The sequence below is a fragment of the Pipra filicauda genome, unplaced genomic scaffold (assembly GCF_003945595.2).
Source record: "Pipra filicauda isolate LSUMZ 115617 unplaced genomic scaffold, ASM394559v2 scaffold471_size599564_pilon, whole genome shotgun sequence".
Classification (NCBI taxonomy): domain Eukaryota; kingdom Metazoa; phylum Chordata; class Aves; order Passeriformes; family Pipridae; genus Pipra; species Pipra filicauda.
Window position 1 is genome coordinate 419712 of NW_024104611.1, and position 18508 is coordinate 438219.

Sequence of the window (18508 nt, forward strand, 5' to 3'; positions counted from 1 at the left end):
GTTATGTGAATATTGCTCAGCAGGGCTCCTGGATAAAAAGCCATTCTGAGGTTTTCAGGACTCAGAATGTATCTGAGATATCAGATACATCTTGCCAGGCTTTGGAAAGCTCAGGTTGAGAGAGCAGGAACCCCAAAAGATGTGCCTGTCAGCTGTTCCACTGGGCTTCGTGACCGTGCAGCATTCTCCACATTCCCTACAAGAGCATGAAGGAAGGAGCTTTCATGGATGTGTCCCAGCTGTTCAAAGCCACATCCAACCCTCCCAGCAGCTGATGCTGATGGGATCACCCCACAGGGGCCATCCAGGGTCTGTCTGGACGTGCCTTTTCCTGGCCCAAAGGAAGGGCAAGCCCCACACACTTCTTCCACCAGCTGTGTCAGCATAAGAAAGACATCATCCAGACACCCAGTGTGTCTTTCCAGGAGTCATATTCCATTTAATTCCCCAAACAAGGCTGCAGCAGGCTCTAGGGAGGACATGTGAAACCTGCAGAGGGGTGGTCACTGTTTCAAGAGCAGAGGCTCAGCCATCTGCCACCCACCATGTGTCGGCATGTTTACCCACATCCATCCGTGTGCAGATGAGCACCTGCATGGAAAACCAAAGGAAAAACAAGGAATGCTTAGGAAGGAGCCTAGTTCAGTTAATTCTGAACCTTTGCTGCCTACCAAACCCACTCCAGGCTGGAGCCTCCAAAGGGCTCAGAGCTCCACACACAGGAGCTCGTGCTCAGCCATGCAGTGATCTGCAACTTCAATCTGCTTTTCTCATTCTTCCTGCCACCACAGATTTTAGGGCCAGCAAGGGACTTTTCTACTTTGCCCATCTGTGGGAGAAGCAGAACATCCTTCTTTCACATGAGGCTGACAACAGAATATCTTTATTTTTTAAGCGTTTTTCTTCTCCTGTTGTTTAGCACTGAATGGAGAAGCTGTTGAAAGAAGGCGAGCAAAGAAGACAAATAGGAGGGACACATTCCTCCCAAGCATTCATCACCCCCCTTGCTTGAATGAGAGGAAAAGCAAAGCAGGGAGGAGAGGAAGGAGCACCACATTTTTGCCTAAACACGCAGATCATGGGTAGTCTCTACAAACTTTAATTCTTACAGCTTCCAGCAGCACAAGGATTGTTCTGGCAACAGTGGTGCTCAGTTTTAGTTCTTTTCCCCCCTAAACTGGAGATTTAACTGAGTGTCTGGAGAGGTCTGAGTACCAGGTAATGAAGAGGAATTTCCCTCATTTAGTCATAAAAAGCAAGTGTTAATGTGCAGGGCAGGGTCTGCACTTAGTTTTGTGTCTCTACTCTGCCTAACACAGGGTGGTCTTGGTGCCCCAACCCAGGGGCTTAAAGGCAGAAAAAAAATCATCAATAAACAACTAAGGCAGATAAATGAGGGACTGGAACTATTTGTTAAATAAGCGTGACAAAGGCTACCAGAATTAGCATCTATTAGCATCTAGAAGTTCCCATATGCTACAAAATAATTATGAGAGCCGGGATTAAAATGAGAACGATCAAGAAACCTTCATGGGAGTTTAGGAAAGACCTCAACAGTATTCAGAGGGAGATAACAGATCTGCAATTCACTTGCATCTCTCATTAAACATTGTTAAAAGCTCCATGAAAGGGAAATGAAGTTAACCGAATTTAAATCAGCTAATAAATATTCTTTTCCCAGCAAAAAAAAAAAAAAGTCAAAAGGGATGATGCCAGGAGTGTATTACCAATGTAAAAAACTTGACCCTAAAAACAGCAGAAGAATTTATTGTATGTGAAGATGCTAAGCATAAACCTTGCATCTTGTTCCTGGCTGGGATCATTCTTCAAATCAAATATTCAGGTAAACTGAGAAGTCCCTGATGACTCTAACAAAGTATAGACAGTGCTGCAGATGGGAAAAATTCATCTTTTAATCTGGATTACTATTTTCTCTCCTGTCTGTGTAACTGTAGACAATTCTGGTAGTCATACAAAACACACACTTAAGCCTGAGTATCTCCAGGAAATTGTTTAATAATGATAAATGAACAAAAGTCATGCAGAATAAAATGGAAAATCGACTCGTGCTGGAATTATGCATTACAGAATTAATTTGGGAAGGATGCTGCAATGCCAAATGTGATCCATGCAAGCAAATCTCACTAGCTGGGGCCAACATCTGGCTTCTTATCTGAACCTTCCAAGCTGCTTCTCAGTTATACAAAACTGGCTCGGATATTTTATGAGACTCTCAAATTTTCCAATACTTTCTGTCTTCAGGGATGCCAGGATTACTACAAGAATGTCTTTTTCCTGGCACTTTGGAGTGAGTCAGACCTCCCTGATAGGACACACTACGGGATAATTCATACCAGGAACTTTATTTAGGAGGAGTGGTTTTGTCATGCCAAGCCAAACCAATCATCTGTTAAGTCTGATAACCCACTGACAGCAGCCTTTGCCTAGTCCTCCAGGGCAAAAATGGAAATAAACTTGGAAAAAGAAAACAACCACAAACCCCAGCAAAACAAACAAACAAAGCCACGACCACAAAGTCACAGTTACCACCACAGAGCAGTCAGGGGTGCACCAAGGCTCTGTGCAGGATCCTTAGGGCCCATATTTTTAAAAACTAGTTGATGCTACAAACCCAAGTCACACCTATGCAGACAGCAGTGGGTGCTTCCTCTTAGAGGGAAAACTGGATATGAAATTAATTTACTCACTGTAATCAATGAAAAATCACCAAATGCAGTTTGCTGGTATTTCTCCAGATCAGGATATTAAGTAGATAATCAAAGGAATAAGAAGTGGCCCTCTGTTCTTCCTGGAGAGAACCTCACCAGAATATTTTACAGGAAGAAAAATTAATATAGTGCTGAAAGGAAAACCAGCAGTACTGGATTACAGAGAGGCTGGATGAGCACATCCAAACTGGGTTAACACACTTTCTGGAAGATCACTTAACTTCTCTCAGCTTTCTGATCTCCTTTGCAACCAAGACAACAAAATTTCACAGCTCTTTTTCTTCTAAATCTCCACATCAAATGGACAACACAGGAAGTGAAAACCTTGTACCAAGTCACCAGATGAGGAAATTTTGGGACTCAAGTTACACTTAATTAAAAGAGGCTCATCCTTAAGCCAGCTCTGTAAATGCTTTTCAATGTTTTCCCTGCCTGCCCTCCAATAAACCATTCATGCTGAAGACAAACAGTCTCCAAACTTTTAAAGCAGCCACTGTGAGTCAGAATAAAAATACTCCTCCCTATCTAGCAACAACACACCATCTTGGAGCCCTTATAACTCCACCTGTTCTGCAGGAAGAGCATGTCTAACTTATATGACTCTGGTTTATTCTGGGATACAACGAGAAATCTGGTGGAGGAAAGATGGCATGTTATGGCACCAAACCACTCAGGGGTCCCATCAGGCTTTTCATGAGCTGACCCACCTCGAATATGAAAACAGAAAACCAGCACACAGCAGCACCATAACAAAACAATTAAGTTCAAAATTGCAACATCTTTATATTCTTGGAACCACGTTCTAAAATAATAACCCCAAAGAAAGTGATTAATTCCAAACACAAGCAAAGGTGAGACCTTGGACTGAAGACCTGCTGGGCCTGACCCAAAGCTGCAGCATCTCCCACATTTTGGATCATGGCCCTGAGCCCTTCCAATCCCTTTATGCATCACCTACAACTTCAGCAGAGCTGCACAACCCTTTAACTTAAGCAAGAACTCAGTGTTGTGTCTAGACTCAGCAAAGGAAGAAGCAAGAATATCCAAGAATATCCATTAATTTTTTTTTTCCCACCAGTAATGGCTGGAACGTAAAGCAGGAAAACACCCCGAGCCTGCTGCTTTACAGCTTTTCCTCCAGAGGAGAATCCCACATGGGTCCAAGGACACAAATTAACAGAGTCAATGCAAACCCAGCAATATTTCCAGCCTGGCCTGCTGAGCTCACCGCAGGAGTGTCTTCCATCACTTCCCCACTCCCATATTCCCTCCCCGCGTGATCAGAACGGCATTTGTTTTAAAGTATAATGGCCCAAGGGTCAGCTGCCAGCAAGATAAGTGATCAACTATCTCCTGGATCGGCGGCTAAGGATGGAATAATATTTATTCCTTCATCCAGTCCATCTCCTTCCATACAGGAGGCAGCAGGGAATGACGGTCCCTTCCAGCAGACCACAGCGGGCAGCCGAGCAGAGGAGCTGCCCTGCTGACTCCAGAGCCTTGTTTCCAAAACCTCCACCCTGACCCCCGGGCACTAGGCCAGGGGAGATGTGACCCTGAGCCACCAGCCCTGCAGAACATCTTCCAGGGCTCTCTGTGAGCTTTACACAGCCCTGACCAACAACCCAACCAGCAGTTTTCAGGGAAGATTATTTAGTTTCATTCCAAGCAGCTTGTCTTGATGTTCAAGTTACCCTCTCTAAGTGAAATCTAGTTGCACCCTCTTGCAAAGGCTAAGAGATTGAGTACCCACACCTGAAAGATAATCTAAGAAGCAAAGACACCAGCACTATGTTAAGCATTTTTAATCACTCCCCAGAAATGCCCCTTTGCTCTCCTAAGCAGCTCTTTCCCTTCCCTCAGAAACTTTCGAAGGGCAGGTGTCCCCATATTTAAGCCAGGGAGCCAGATGCACCTACACTGCACATATAAAGCTTGTTATTCTTCCATTCCTAACTGGAATATCACGGCCAACTGAGCTGTGTCGTGTCACTGCTTCCCTGCAGCCCTGCCCGACCACGGGCCCTCCATTTGTTCCAGCCCTGTGACTGCGGGTGCTCCTTCACACCCAGTTCACACGTTAACCCATCATTCATTTGCTTTTCCCAGTCCCACTCCTCAGCCTCCTCAGATTGTTCTGCACCAGTGCTCTGCCTGCCCGGGGACAGCTTACTGCCAATAACTGCAGACACACGAGTTTCACACATGAAAAGGTAAAACCCACTGAGCTTTGTTCCCTCCTCAGTTGGCATCGCCCCAGCTTCTCTATCACACCACCCCGAGCAGAAATGCTTTACTCTGGTACAGGAGAAGCTTCACCACATTCCCCAGAAGAGCTGCTGCTTTGTCTGCTCGCACCATCAACATAAGGGTACCTCTGTGGTGATATCCAATATCTCTGGGATCACCACTGTGCCCCAAACCACTCCTCAGCCTCCCAAGCAGATTGAATTTCAGCCTGAGTGACACAAAGGAGGATATTGTGGCTATCTGATGGGCAGAAAGGGGTTTGGGGTTTACGGTTCCTGGGAGTTTTCAAACAGTCACAGGGAAACGTGACAGAAAGTAAACATTGTGCCGCTGAAAACAGCTCAGAATAAAACTGACATCTCATTTTTGTCAGGCTCTGTCTTTGTTTCAGATCCATAATCATTAAAAGAAACAGATTTCCAACTCAATTGTCCAAGCAAAGGAATGCCCAGCCCGGCTGTGTGGTGTTTTCAGAGTTAGCTGTCAGGTTTTGTTTAGCATTCTGCACCGGTCCTACGCTTCTGCTCGCCTGGAAATTTTAAATGCAAATGTATTTGTAGGGTGGCATGTGAGAACAATATCAGAATTTTACCTCACACAACAGCTCCTCTCTCGGTTCCATTCAACTCCCTTTTCCTCCTTCCCTAACACAGAGATCTTGCAACTACTAAAAAAAAGGCTGAAACAAGAAAATCTTTACCTATTATTTTTTCCTACAGAAAGACTTTCCCAGGCCCCTCTGCTAAAACAAACCTAAACAAACCTAAACCACAGTTTAAATAATGCTTTAAAATCGCCTACGACTCCAACCTGAGATGCAGAGCAGGCAAGCAATTTCTTTAATAGCAGGGAATAACAGCACTTGATTCAAATCATCCCCACATAGTATTTTCCATTTTCCAAGGGCTAAATGAGCACTAGATATTTAATCATTGTTCTATCCACACCCCAAACTTGCCAGTGGTATCCTGAGGAACCAGGGGAGAAGCAAACACCTCGGAGAGGATGTGCTGCTGGCCAAGGATTTGTCATCTGCTCCTGCTCTTTGTGCTCAGTGTCAATGAGTCCCGGGCCACAGATGAAGGCAGATAATTACCAGCTCTCATAACTCAACAGTTCCTTGAGAGGCTGTGACAGGGCTGTTGGAGAGGCGAGTTTTTCACTGACCTTATTACGAAGGCATCTCTCGGGCAGTGACGCTGGACCACTTCAAACAGGGCTCAGGGATCAGAACCAGAGCTCCTGGTTTTCCTGCTGCTGGGAGGATGCTGTTGTTGCCCACACGTGGGACCAGCCGCTCGTGCAGACCCGGGCACGGCCCAGCAGTTTGTGCTGAGCTCCACGGGATCAGAACACATTCTAGAAATTACAGTGCCTCCGTGCTGCAGCAGCAGAACCTCCAATCCTCCCTTTAAACACCAGCTTTTTGGGTTGCATTTGTGGTTTATTACCAAACACACGTGCAAGAGTGATACTTTAAAGGATCATAAAGAAGCAGGTCGAACGGTCAGCAGGCACAAGTGATCAAGCCTCCAGCTCTGGACCCATCCACCTTGTTGCAGTTTACATCCATTGCAATATTTAACTCTATTGTTGAAAGAGGAAATACTATTTTTAGCCACTACCTATCACTTTTGTTCTGAGATTAGGTGCCACATTGAGTTCTGTTACTGATCTTGCATTTTTTTCATATGCATTTACAGAGCTGTTCATTAATCCTGATGGCTTCTATATTGAAAAAAAGAATTAAAGCAATTTTACTGGCGTGCTTTATTGCAGCTAGAATTTACAACTATAATTCTACCTGCTGTAAAAATTAAAAAGAAATGCCTCCAGAATGGAAGTGGCAGGAGGTCTGACTGCAACCCAAGGCTCAGATTTTTTTAAGTGCTCAGGGCTTGATCTTCTTAAGCACTGAAGATTCAGACCTTGGGTTACACAGATACGTCTCCCTCACTGTCCCCCAAAGCACTCTGGATATAAGACTTTGAAAACTGAAAAGAAAGGCCTGAAAATCCAGCAATATTCTCTGGAGCGTAAGCACAGGTCTAGGAGTGTTTGAAACCTGGCTCTGTCTCGGGTGATGAGCAAGTACTTCTGGAAACTCCTCTGACACTGTCTGCTCTGTAATGTCTTTTTTACTGTGCATCCAATGGGAATGTGTCTTAATTCCATATTCCTTCCAGAGTCTTCCCCTAATTAGATTACTGATGAGAAAGGCTGAAGTATTAAGTCATTCAATCAATGGTGTATGCTATAAATATGAAACCCCTGTCAATACACCTTCCATAGTAAGTCCCATATTACTCGCCTACCCCAGAGGAACCAGAGTATTCACCTGACTCCCAGAACAAAGTTTTACCTCCACTTTGGCTACAGAAGTTACAAAAGAACAGTTTTGCCAGACAGCACCACAGCTCCACATCCAACTCTGCACCAGATGCCAGGTGGGTCCATTATCCTACAGCTCTCCTATACTGAACTACTTATTTTATTCAAGTGGTAAGAAAGCTGCCTAATCACCACCTAATAGTCGTCTTTTCCCTAAAAGCTAATAGGTGCGTGAGACAGAATAAATTACAAGTATTTATTTTAAATGAAGCATCGACATTTAGCTTTAGACCTGTCTTTCCATTATTCATCAACGTGTTAGTAAACACATTGTTTCCTGCAATTTACCGTGAGATGCCTACAAGTACACTGCCTGGAAACGATGAACATCAGAAGAGCTAAATCATTTCCTCGAACCTTTTTCTAAGGCTCTTGTGGCTTTTACAATATCAAAACACTGGCACACATCCACTTTAATGTATTCCTGAAGAATACGAAGACGCCGGACCTTTACCAACGATCGCTTACGAGCTGCCAAAATTAACAGGGACCGCACACACAGAGAAAGGGACAAGCCCATCTCCTGCAGGAGCTGTCGGAGATCGTGCACTCCAGGGTGGAAACATGCAAAATCATCCTGCAAAAACCATCTCGCTCAGGCACAGAGGTCTTACTTGCGCGAACAAGGCTTACAGCTCCCAGCCCCCAGGAATCACATCGGGAGCCAACTCCAGCTACCTGAGATCGCTATTTCAGACTGGAAGAGAAGGAGAGCAGCGTCTGCACAAACACCGACTGAATATTCACGCAGGGAGCAGAACCTGCGAGCCCGAGCTCCAGCATCCCCAGGGACCATGGGAGCGCTGCCAGGGCTGCGCTCCGCCGCCGCGAACAAAGCCGGGAGCCCCCCGAGCCCACCCCGATCGCCGGGAGGTCCCCGGGGCCGCTCCCCGAGCCCCGTGCCCGGCGGGGAAGGGCACAGGGTCAGCCCCTCTTTGCCCCCCCACAGCTGTGCGGGGCTCGCAGAGCCGGCGGTGGCATCGCCCGCTTCCCCCCGAGCCGCACTCACCGCGCACGACCCCGGGCAGCGCCGCCGGGGGCAGGAGCCGGAGCGCCCTCCTGACAGCCCGGGAGGGTGCGGGGGCCGCCGGGGGCCCTGCCCTGCCGAGCCGTGTCCCCGGGGCCGGGAGCGCTGCTCCGGGCTCCCGGCGATGCTGAACGCGGCAGCCGCGCCGGCGGGGCGGGGACGGGCGGGCCGGGGACGCCCCCGCCGCCGGGAGGGGCACGGGGAGGGACCCGCCGATACAGCAGGACCGCAGAAATCCCCAATCTGCCCGGCCCCGCCCCGGCAGGGCACGCCCGGACACCCGCGGCCGGCAGCGGGTCGCGGCGGGGGCTGTGCCCGCTCCGGCCGGGCATTGTCGTGGCAGCCCCGGCTTGTCACAGAATCACGGGATGTGCTGAGTTGGAAGGGACCCACAAGGTTCATCGAGACCAACTCCTGGCCCTGCACAGGACCATCCCCAGGAATCACATCCCTGGAGCTCTGGCAGCCTTGGTGCTGTGCCCACTGCCCTGGGGAGCCTGGTCAGTGCCAACCACCCTCTGGGGGAAGAACCTTTCCCTGAGATCCAACCTGACCCTGCCCTGACACAGCTCCAGCCATTCCCTGGGTGCTGTCCCTGGTCCCCCAGAGCAGAGCTCAGTCCCTGCCCCTCCTCTGCCCCTGCCCAGGAATTGGAACTGCCCTGAGGTCTCCCCTCAGTCCCCTCTGCTCCAGCTGAACACACCATACAGCTCCTCATACTCCTCACACAGCTTCCCTCACCACCTTCGTTGCCCTCCTTTGGGCACTCTCTAATAGTTTGATAATATCTTTCTTACAGCCCAGCTGAGAGGCCCTTTCCCTGCTGCAGCCAGGGAAACAAGGGAGGAGCGGGCAGGCAGCCACACACACGTCATGCCTACCAGGAAGGTGCAGGTGGAGCAGGAGCACATCCACACAAAGGTCCAGCAAAGGTGGTGTTACTCAAGGAGACACGGTGCTGCTCCAGCTGCTCCAGTGCTGGAGGAGCTGGAAGGCCCCTTCTTCTGTCAGCACATGGACCTGTGTGTGGGGAGATCCACAGCAAAAACTTGTGGTTTTGCCAGAGCTGTAGTTCGTAGATTTGCTCTGATTTACGGGATTTTAAGTACACCCCGCAGGGATTCAAAGCAAAGGAAGTTTTACACAAATCAGTTCCACCTCGAGTTCCAGCCACATCAAATCATAGCCAGGTTGGGGTATCTGGCAGGCACATTGCTTTGGTCTCCTACCTGCCTGAGGGAGTGACAGTGCCAAGAAAGCTCAAATGTTTGGTGTTAATGACACAATTTCATGTCACAGTACCATAGGTTTCAACACATGGAGTCTCCTGATCTCAGAAGGGGCTGCTTCACAGCCTTCCCCTTCCAGAGGAAGCTGGACATCAGTGACATACTATAATGATTTGATCTAGTTTATGTTCAAACTATAATGACTTTGACTGGTGGCTTTGGTGAAGGAATGAAGAGGAGATGAAGAGAAGTAAGGATTCTACAAAGGAGTCCTCCTTGGCAGCCGTCAGGTGAAATAATTGCTGTTGAAGTGCAACAAAGTGCCCTGGTGTCTTATTTTCTGACTGCAAAGAGAACAGCAGCAGTGTGTGAGTTGTCACCGGGTCATTGTCATACCTGCTGAATTCATGGTGCCTTTTGTGATTAAATGGTGAAACCACCAAGTTCGTGACTAAGTAGGCCAAGAGTCACGTAGCCTGTAAAGATATAATCCAGCATTAAAAAAGCCATGATTTTTCATCAGCTTAACTGACCCAGAAATCTGGGGAACACAAGTTTGCCCTTCTAGTCTTTGTGGAGGAATGAAAGGAATGTCCCTGACTGCCCTTGTCCCTGAATGCAAAGAAGAGTTAATCTTAGAATCAGGGAGCAGTTTCTTCCCCAGATCTGGCATTTTTTTTCCAACAGTAGGTCCAGAGGACAAACTAAAGCCCTTGGAAGAGACATTTTCATCACTGTCTGTTTTCTTTTAAGTTGTGTCTGTTTTAAAAATCTAAACCAAATGATTAAAACACAATTATGTAACACGCAAAGGAACCTGAGTTGAGTCTTTGATCCACAAGTGTTACAGAATCACTATTGAGAGAGGCTTTTTTTAGTAGGAACTGGTATCTGAATTTGTCATCACAAGCCTCAAATACATTCATTTGTTTATTCAACAAAGCAGAGATGTGCAGGTTACATTCTCTCTGGAAGTTTTCCAAAAACTTTGCTTTAAAAACTACAAAAAAAGCATAAAAATGAGAGAAATTGGTACTTCCAATTAATTCTAATGCTGACTACCAGGATCATAGCCACAGCTGAATGAGCAACCTCTCTGCACCTCTCCACAGCCCAGCTGGCTTCCATCAGAACTAGCATGGAAAACAAAACTTCTCTTAGGAACCTCTTGCAGGATCAGAGCCTCATTTTCCAGGATTAATTTGCACATTATGCTGGGTAAGTGAAATATCACCCCTCTACAGTACCTTGCTGTGAGAAATATTTAGTTAAGCTAAGTTTTCACAACAGCAAAAAACTCCACAGGATTCAAATTAATCCTGGTGCCAGATGGAGTCACATCAGTCAGAATAATTTGCTAACAGCCAGAGGAATCCAGTTGCATCAGAAAAAGACTCACATCTTCTGCTCAGATCTGATCCTGAGTGGCACAGTAAAGGCTGAGTAAAAGGCGCAGTAAAAGCAGTGAGAACACCTCTAGAAGTTGTGCTCAGCCAGGCTGCCAAGCTCCAAGGCAGCTCTGCAAGAAACCTGGTCCTCCACGTGTTGTTGGAGACCCTGTTGGAGACTCTCAGGCTGCTAAAGCAAGAGGAGACTGGTAAAATTAGTTTTCAGCAAATATTTCCTGGTGCCCGATAAGCTGAACTGGCACATTTTTCAGATGTCTCAGCTGTGGCAGCAGAAAGAATACGTAGGGCTTTGGGAAACGTAGGGTGATAGATATTAGTGCTTTTTTTTTGTGTCCTCAGCAGTTCACAGCTACCAAATCAAGGCAAACCTCCGGCCTCCTGAAGTAAAAGCTGCACGACAAAGTTGTGGATGGAAGGAAATTCGCCCCAGAACAAGCACAGGAAACCACAGAGCGGCAGAAAGGATGAGTTCATGGAAAAAGGTTGATGTCCTGATAGCGGGTAAAGGCTGTGGAAAACTCCCAGCACTCCCTGCCAGTGTCCTCTGCTGAGCCACAGCACGGCCACTCCAGGCAGCCTCATTCCACAGACATTACTGGAGGCACAAATTTCCCTCCATCTGCAAGAACAGTAACTCACAACCAGTCCTTTTTCTAAACAATGAAGGGACAAGAGCAGAGACAGCTCAGTTTTCACCAGCTGGTTAAAATTACCAGGAGGCCGGATTTACTTTGCTGCACACAGTTACTGGGCTTGTGTGCACACTTGTTTTACACATCCCAGCTGCTCCATCTCCCCAGGCGGCACCAGGGGTTCTTGGCAGAGGAGCTGAGGATGGGAAGCTCAGGGGAAGTGAAGAGGAACCACAATCACACCATTTTAAACAGCGTTTGTGCTACAAAGGCACAGTTGCAGACAGTGGAAAAGGAAACCCACCTGGGAAGCCAAATGATTAAATAACTTCCTCAACTGTAGCACAGCTGAGATAAAGACCTCTAACTTCTGGTTCTTAGTGGAGCTGTAGGTCTTTGGCTTCCTTCATAACCTGAGTGGCTTACAAGTGGGATGCTCCTCTCAGGCTTCTTCCCTCCTCTATCCACAAAGTAATTACCTCCTATTTAACTTATCATGGGAAGCCTTTTCTTTATTGTTTCTTGGCTAGTGAAATTGTTCACTGTAGATGTCTTTTCATCTGAAAAGGAAAGATCTTCTCTAATTAAAGATGCCCTCAGGCAACTGTATCTTACTTCTTTTTTTTATGAGCTGTTGGTTTTAGCTATCAGCCTTAGATAATACAAGTGTTTAGGAACAGAGTGGAAATCTTGATTTGCAACAGAAGGGGCAATAATTTGTTTTTCTGTAATGTCTGTTATCCAAGAATACCAAATGCTTCACTAATGTTAATTAATTGGCTCTCTCAAAGCATCCAGTTGAGATGCTGATAACTATTTGGCAAAATGGGTAAAACACCAAAATACACCTAAGGGCACTTAACAACAGGAGAGTTGTAAAAGCAGGTATGAGCTGATGAAGGGCACGTAGCAAATCAGGGAAGTACCATCTCATGTTGCTTCTCAGAGGTCCCAGAACTTTCCAGCCTCAGGATATCTCCAAGTGTTCTGATGAGTTAAATAGAAGTTAAACAGCAGGAGATGATCCTTCCTCCTGTGTTCATCTTCTCTTGTAAAGTAACCAGGGCTGGGTAATTTTCAAATATCAGAAACCCAGGCTGAAACTTTTCACGCAGATCAGGGAATTAGGTTATAGGACTTCTCTGGCCATCCTTTCCTAGATTTTGGGTGATGAATCAATTGGGACTGCTGTTTGCCTTACCACTTAGTGGTTGCCACACTCTATGCCAGGGCTGGCTGCATTTCCCCAATTGCAAAAGGGATCCTTGCACCTCATATGATTAAAAGTTGAAGTGCTAATGGTCTTTGTCAAGATGAGATGTCTCTGGCTAAAGAGCCCACACATATAATTTGCAGGGATTTCAGGTTTTTACAAAAATATTTTCATTTTGATATTTTTCAGTTTATATTTTCTGATTTGTTTCTATAAACAGTTTGTTTATTACACTGCTGAGTTTATTACACACTCTCTTCCTTGAGAGAGTCTCTTTCTTTTTAAAGTACAGTTTTTAATACCCTGAAGATCAAACTCACAGCAGCCCTATATAATAGATTTTAAGTGTTAATAGCAGCACATTAGTAATGCTGTAGGGAATAATATCTTCCTCAATATCCATACATGGAAATGACTTTAATAAATAACATTATGACTCTGATGCTGGACTAAAAGCGATAGTTATAAATTCACATATTTGCTCCCTTATACCCACTGTTGCAACAGCTCTTCAAAAAAAATTACCTTAAAGAGATTTGAAATTTGTGTAAGATTCCAACAGCGTATCCTATTTGTCTTTGCACAGCCACTGCTGTTTCCCAATAAAAAAATAAAACAGTGTTTGCTCTCTCTTCATGTATCCAGATACTTTACTTGCCTGATGACTAGCTGCCCAGGACTGTTTAGACCACTCCACTTCACTTATTCTTTGGCTAACACTTGTTTGCAGCAGCACCTGCAGCTCACCTTTCTCCAACAGCAGATACAGATCAACTCAAATCTTATATATTTGAGAGTTAGAAGCTCTCTGAGTTTAAGCTGCTGGCCCTCTACTGCCCACGAAAAGCAGTGAGGCATCAGTACAGACACCTTTGAGCAGTTCACTGTGAGGGAGAGGAGCAGTAAAGGCAGACTGAGAAAATTCCAGCTGTTCCCGAGCATCACCTCTCTCAGGGAATGGCTGAAGAGTCTGGGATTTGTACAAAGCAATGTCAGCAGGTAGCTCAACATTCAGGCAAGATCCAAAGTCTGCAAGGTTTCTACTTTCAAGCGGTTGAGTGGTGCATCCATGTGGATAAGTACATATATAGATAGTTACGTGGCATTCCTGCCTAAGGGACAACTTTGCTGCCATGAGCAACTCGGCTCCCTGATCAAAACACCAGGACACTGGCAAAGAACAGCTCTGTGTGAGAGAAATAACCTCAGTCAGGGAGCAGTGTACAGTTGTTAAGGAGTTTTTCTAGCTTATACCTTGAAGAGAGTCAGTTCAAGGACATTTAAAAGAGAAAAACATTTATCAGCACAGAAAAATGCCCAACCTCTGCAAACAACTGGAGGAAAGGCCCATGTGCCTCAGGAATGCTGCCTGTGCCACTCAGTTCCTTTGGAAGAGTCCTGTGCTCCAGGATGTCCATCATCAGGCACCCAAAGCACACAAGCCTACAGGTATAATAACCCTTCCTGCTTTCATCCAAACCAAGTTTTTCAACCTCCTTTTGCTGCTGAACAAAACCCCAAACTGGAACACACCGAAAAATGAGGTGGAAAAGCACACTGGGAGCAACAGCCAAGGATGGATGGGGTGGGTGGAAGCAGTTGTAGGGCATTTGCTGGCTCCCAACTCCTCCAGCAGTGGAAAATCTGCGTGTTCTCCTCAGGAATACGTTGTCCCTGCCACTGAAGGAGCACAACCTGCCCTTCACACCAAATCAAGGTGTGCTCCAAGGAATATTTAGAGCTCCCCCACCCCCCATGCTGGAGATGTTATCTGTGCCATGTGCTGCTCTAATAAATACCTTTGTTTAATGAATAATATGTAGGGGAAGATTCCATGATGTAGAAGACTGGTTAGACCAGCTGCAAACCCACTGAAGGGTTTCAAAGTGATATTGTATAACATTTTTCAAGTTCAGCTGTGTACCCTTAATGCCTTTTTTTTTTTTCCTGTGGGAAGTACCTACTTTCCTTCTACTGTGCTTCTTTCTCACATGGACAGGGGGGATTTAATGGACACCAGCATGTTTGTGAACACTGGGTAGAAAACACTCCCCCTCCTTCTCCCCAAGAAAGAGGGATGGAAAAGCACCTTATCTTCGTGGGGATCTAATGATTCAATCCCAGGATTTTCTGTGGAGTCTGGTAACGTGAGAACAAGGTGTCATTTACTACTACAACTGATTCAGTGGGCTCAGATTGCTAATTCATTTTATGAAAACCACAAGACCATGTGATGGGATCCCACACTAGCCCAGGCCTTATACAGATCTATTGACTTTTTCTTTCACAGGGAGCTCCTCAAAGACAACCTAAAAGGCATTCAAATTTGGGAAAAGCCAGTTTTTATTACACCAAAAACCTGATTTGTTGCCTTTTTAGCTCAGAAGACGCCAAAGTGACCAGGAGTCACTTGGACAGAGGACTTATTTCAAAGGTTTATGAACAAATCTCCCCCTGCACATTGTATCCAAGGAAGGCAGACTCTCAACCTTTATTTGGGAGGTTTTTCTGGTGGGTTGCAACAATGCACACTCAGCTCTAAGACATTTTCTCTCCCATCAGCAGAGCCCTTTGGTGTCCTCACTGTGCTCAAGCTGCTTCCTCTGATCCGCCCCAGAAGCCAAACCTCTCTTTCCCTTGGGCACATTCAGTTGCTCCCTAAGGGAAGGAGCATCCCCTCTCCTTCCAGAGAGCTCTTCACCCAGCTACTCTCTCCTCACAGGGGGAGAAGCTGCAGAGCCAGAACAAGCCAAGCAGATGCCATGTCACAGAGAGCTGTCGCTGTTAGTCAGCAGATGGCAATTAATATCTGTCACTCTCTGATCACCAGGTGACACAACTTCACTTCCCAGCCTTTGCAGGTGCCCCAGCACAAGGTCCTGCTCCCAGGACCAGCCCCCAGAAACTGCCTTTCCAGCCTCATTAACACACACAGGCAGGCAGGAGGGGTGCAGGGCAGGAACGACTGCTGTGCTGCAGATGAAGAGAAGAAGAGAGGACATCACCAGATCCTCCCACAAGCTAGACTTTGTCAATCTGAAGGGGAACTTTCAGCATCCCAAACTTGGAAAGAGGACATTTCTAAAGAAAGCCACTTGCTCTGACAGTATTTTGGGGGTGGTGGGTGTGAGATTCACAGTGTTGAGACATTGAATTTGTCAAAAGATTGGGAAGATGCTCTAGCCAAGAAGCCCCAACAAATATCTGTAGGGAACAGACTCCTTGTCAGGTCTGATGAAAGCTTTCAGAGGAGTCAGCTTTAAAAGGGTATCACCATATCTGCTGCCAGCAAATGTTCTGGGAGAGTGATAGAAAACTAAAATACATGCATTTGGAAGTAAAGGAACACAAGAATTACTCTATTAGATCTTATTTTCTGTCACACTGGACATCAGAGAAGGCTGCAGGATCACACAGGAGGCTGCATAAATGTATGGGCAGTCATTGTGTGTGTGCTGTGCATGCCAAAACCATTGTCAGCAGCAGCCTGGTGACTGAAGGAGTAAAGAACAGGCTCTTCCTTGTTCTGCTAGCAATTCAAGATATTAGTACTTCAGAGCACATTTTTTCCCCCAAAACTACTTTTATTTAACCTGTGCCTGAGGAAATAATTCCCACCCAGGCATCTACATCTCAGCTGCACTGTGGAGATCTCTGGAGCACCACCAGGACAACTGCAAAGTGGGTAGAAGCTGTTCCCCAGCCCCAAATGGCCCCTGCAAGGTAAAGGCTGTAGATTCTTGCAGGCAAAACTCTTCACACCATGGGACCACCCCCACACAATTTATTCCTCCTGCACTAGCACGTTTTTAATGCAGGCAGTAAAACTCCTAATCCTGCCAAAGTGCTGTCACCTTCTGCCTCTGGGTCCATTTAATCCATTGTTCCTCCTGGGGCTGTGCAGCTTTCCCAGTGTGGTCATATTTTTAAGGATGCATTTAGCTGTGTGCAGCCCCAGAGCAAAAAAACCCCCTATGACTGAATGAAGACCACCCATGGCAGGAATTGGGCACACCCAGAACTCAGAGGGGGGCTGAAATCGGGGGCTCTTGTGAGTTCCACCCACCTTGCTCCTCCAGCATTTTCACCCAACAACACTAAATGAATTAAGAAAGCATCTGGGAAAAAACCCAACTCAGCAGTGCACAACCTCACTGCAGAAAATTATTCCTCACTCAGCAGAAAAGAAGAGGAAAGTGAGTAAAACAATGCGAATGATTTATATCATTCCACTTAAGCAGCTTCTCGAAGGGCGGTGTGTGGGCACGCCACAGTTATTCATTTTTTAACTGTATCTCACTACTGGTATGAAGTGGATTCTGTGAACTGGCTGGCTCAGGCACTGCAGGGCTGAACCTGCTGGCCCTGACACCCTCCCCGAAGTTAAACTCAAAACATCTCCTCGTTAAACTGTGCGTCATTTGCACGATAAAAGTTATCACTGCCTTGCCCACAACGGGAACCACGAGCTGTGGGAATCCTGTGTGCAGAACCACTCAAAACAGCCAAATTCAGCTTTTTATACCAGGTGGCCATAAGACAGGAAAAAGCAGGTGAAGTTTGTGCTTTCAGAACTCCTTCCACCTGCCACACTCCTACAAAGGGGGGCAACGCTGTGGAAGAACAAAAGACCACAGCCTTGAGAAGATCTTTTTCTTAAACTTGCCATATATTTGTTAAATCACACTGGTATGTCTAAGCACACACATGTGCAAGCACGTGGACCCAGAGGGCTCAGTTCTCAGTGCAACCAGCAGTGAAGAACATACACCACTTTTAGCCCATTTTCACTCTAAAACCATATAAGGCCACTTCTGACACAATGTTTTATGGCCCCAGTGTAGACAAAAGTTCTCTTTTCCTGAACTACTTGGGCAGTAGATCACAACACGTGTTATATGAAGGGTGGTGGATATTTAATTGCCCTCCATCCAATCTTGCACATCACTCATGGGTGTCTCTGCTCCATCGTCTGGACTGTGTGCAAGCACCCTCTAACGAGCCCCTCTGCTAACACTGAGCAGTTTTCAAGCCTACATGAAAGAACTGATGAGAATCTTAGATTTTTTGCTTGAGCTTTAACTGATGTTTTGCTTAATTAGAGCATTCTTTTGGTTTTGAATTTATTTTTTTTCCAAACGTCAAAGCTGCGTTGCTTCAAAGGATCATTTCAGTCGCCCCTGCAGGAGGAGAGAAAATTGCTCAGAGAGATTAAAGAGAGTGTGAGAGAGGGAGGTGCAGACAGACAGACAGAGCACAGAGCAAAATATCTGACTGATCCTACTCCCACCACAGTGACTCCGCACAGAAAACAGAGATCAAATACAATTTCTGCATCTAGGACACATTCATGACAACACACCAGAATAGGAAATGCGACTTCTGTGACATTTTCAAGAGGTTTTGGGTGAAGCTCCTCTACTTGAATAAGATCATGGTAATTCTGTACTCCAGGTATCCTACTGCTGATACTCATTCCAGCTCAGGAGAGCTCCAAAAAAAGCCAGTTTTAATTCTTCATTCTCATTTCCTTTCTTCTTTCTCCCAGCAGTTTAACTTAAACAAGCCTTAAAACCCCAACACCTCATTTTTCAAATACACACCATGTGATGCGTCAAAGCTTTAGGG

The 18508-nt window shown here is 46.2% G+C and overlaps 1 protein-coding gene across 2 annotated transcripts in view; it reads right to left on the bottom strand.

Moving 5' to 3' along the window:
* Positions 1-8520, bottom strand: part of PRR5 (proline rich 5) — a 74359-nt gene extending 65839 nt beyond the window's left edge. For both annotated transcript variants that reach the window (XM_039386206.1, XM_039386205.1), the window contains exon 1: positions 8380-8520. The gene's annotated coding sequence lies outside the window, so the exon portion shown is untranslated. The remainder of the gene's footprint in view (positions 1-8379) is intronic.
* Between the last annotated feature and the right edge of the window lie 9988 nt (positions 8521-18508).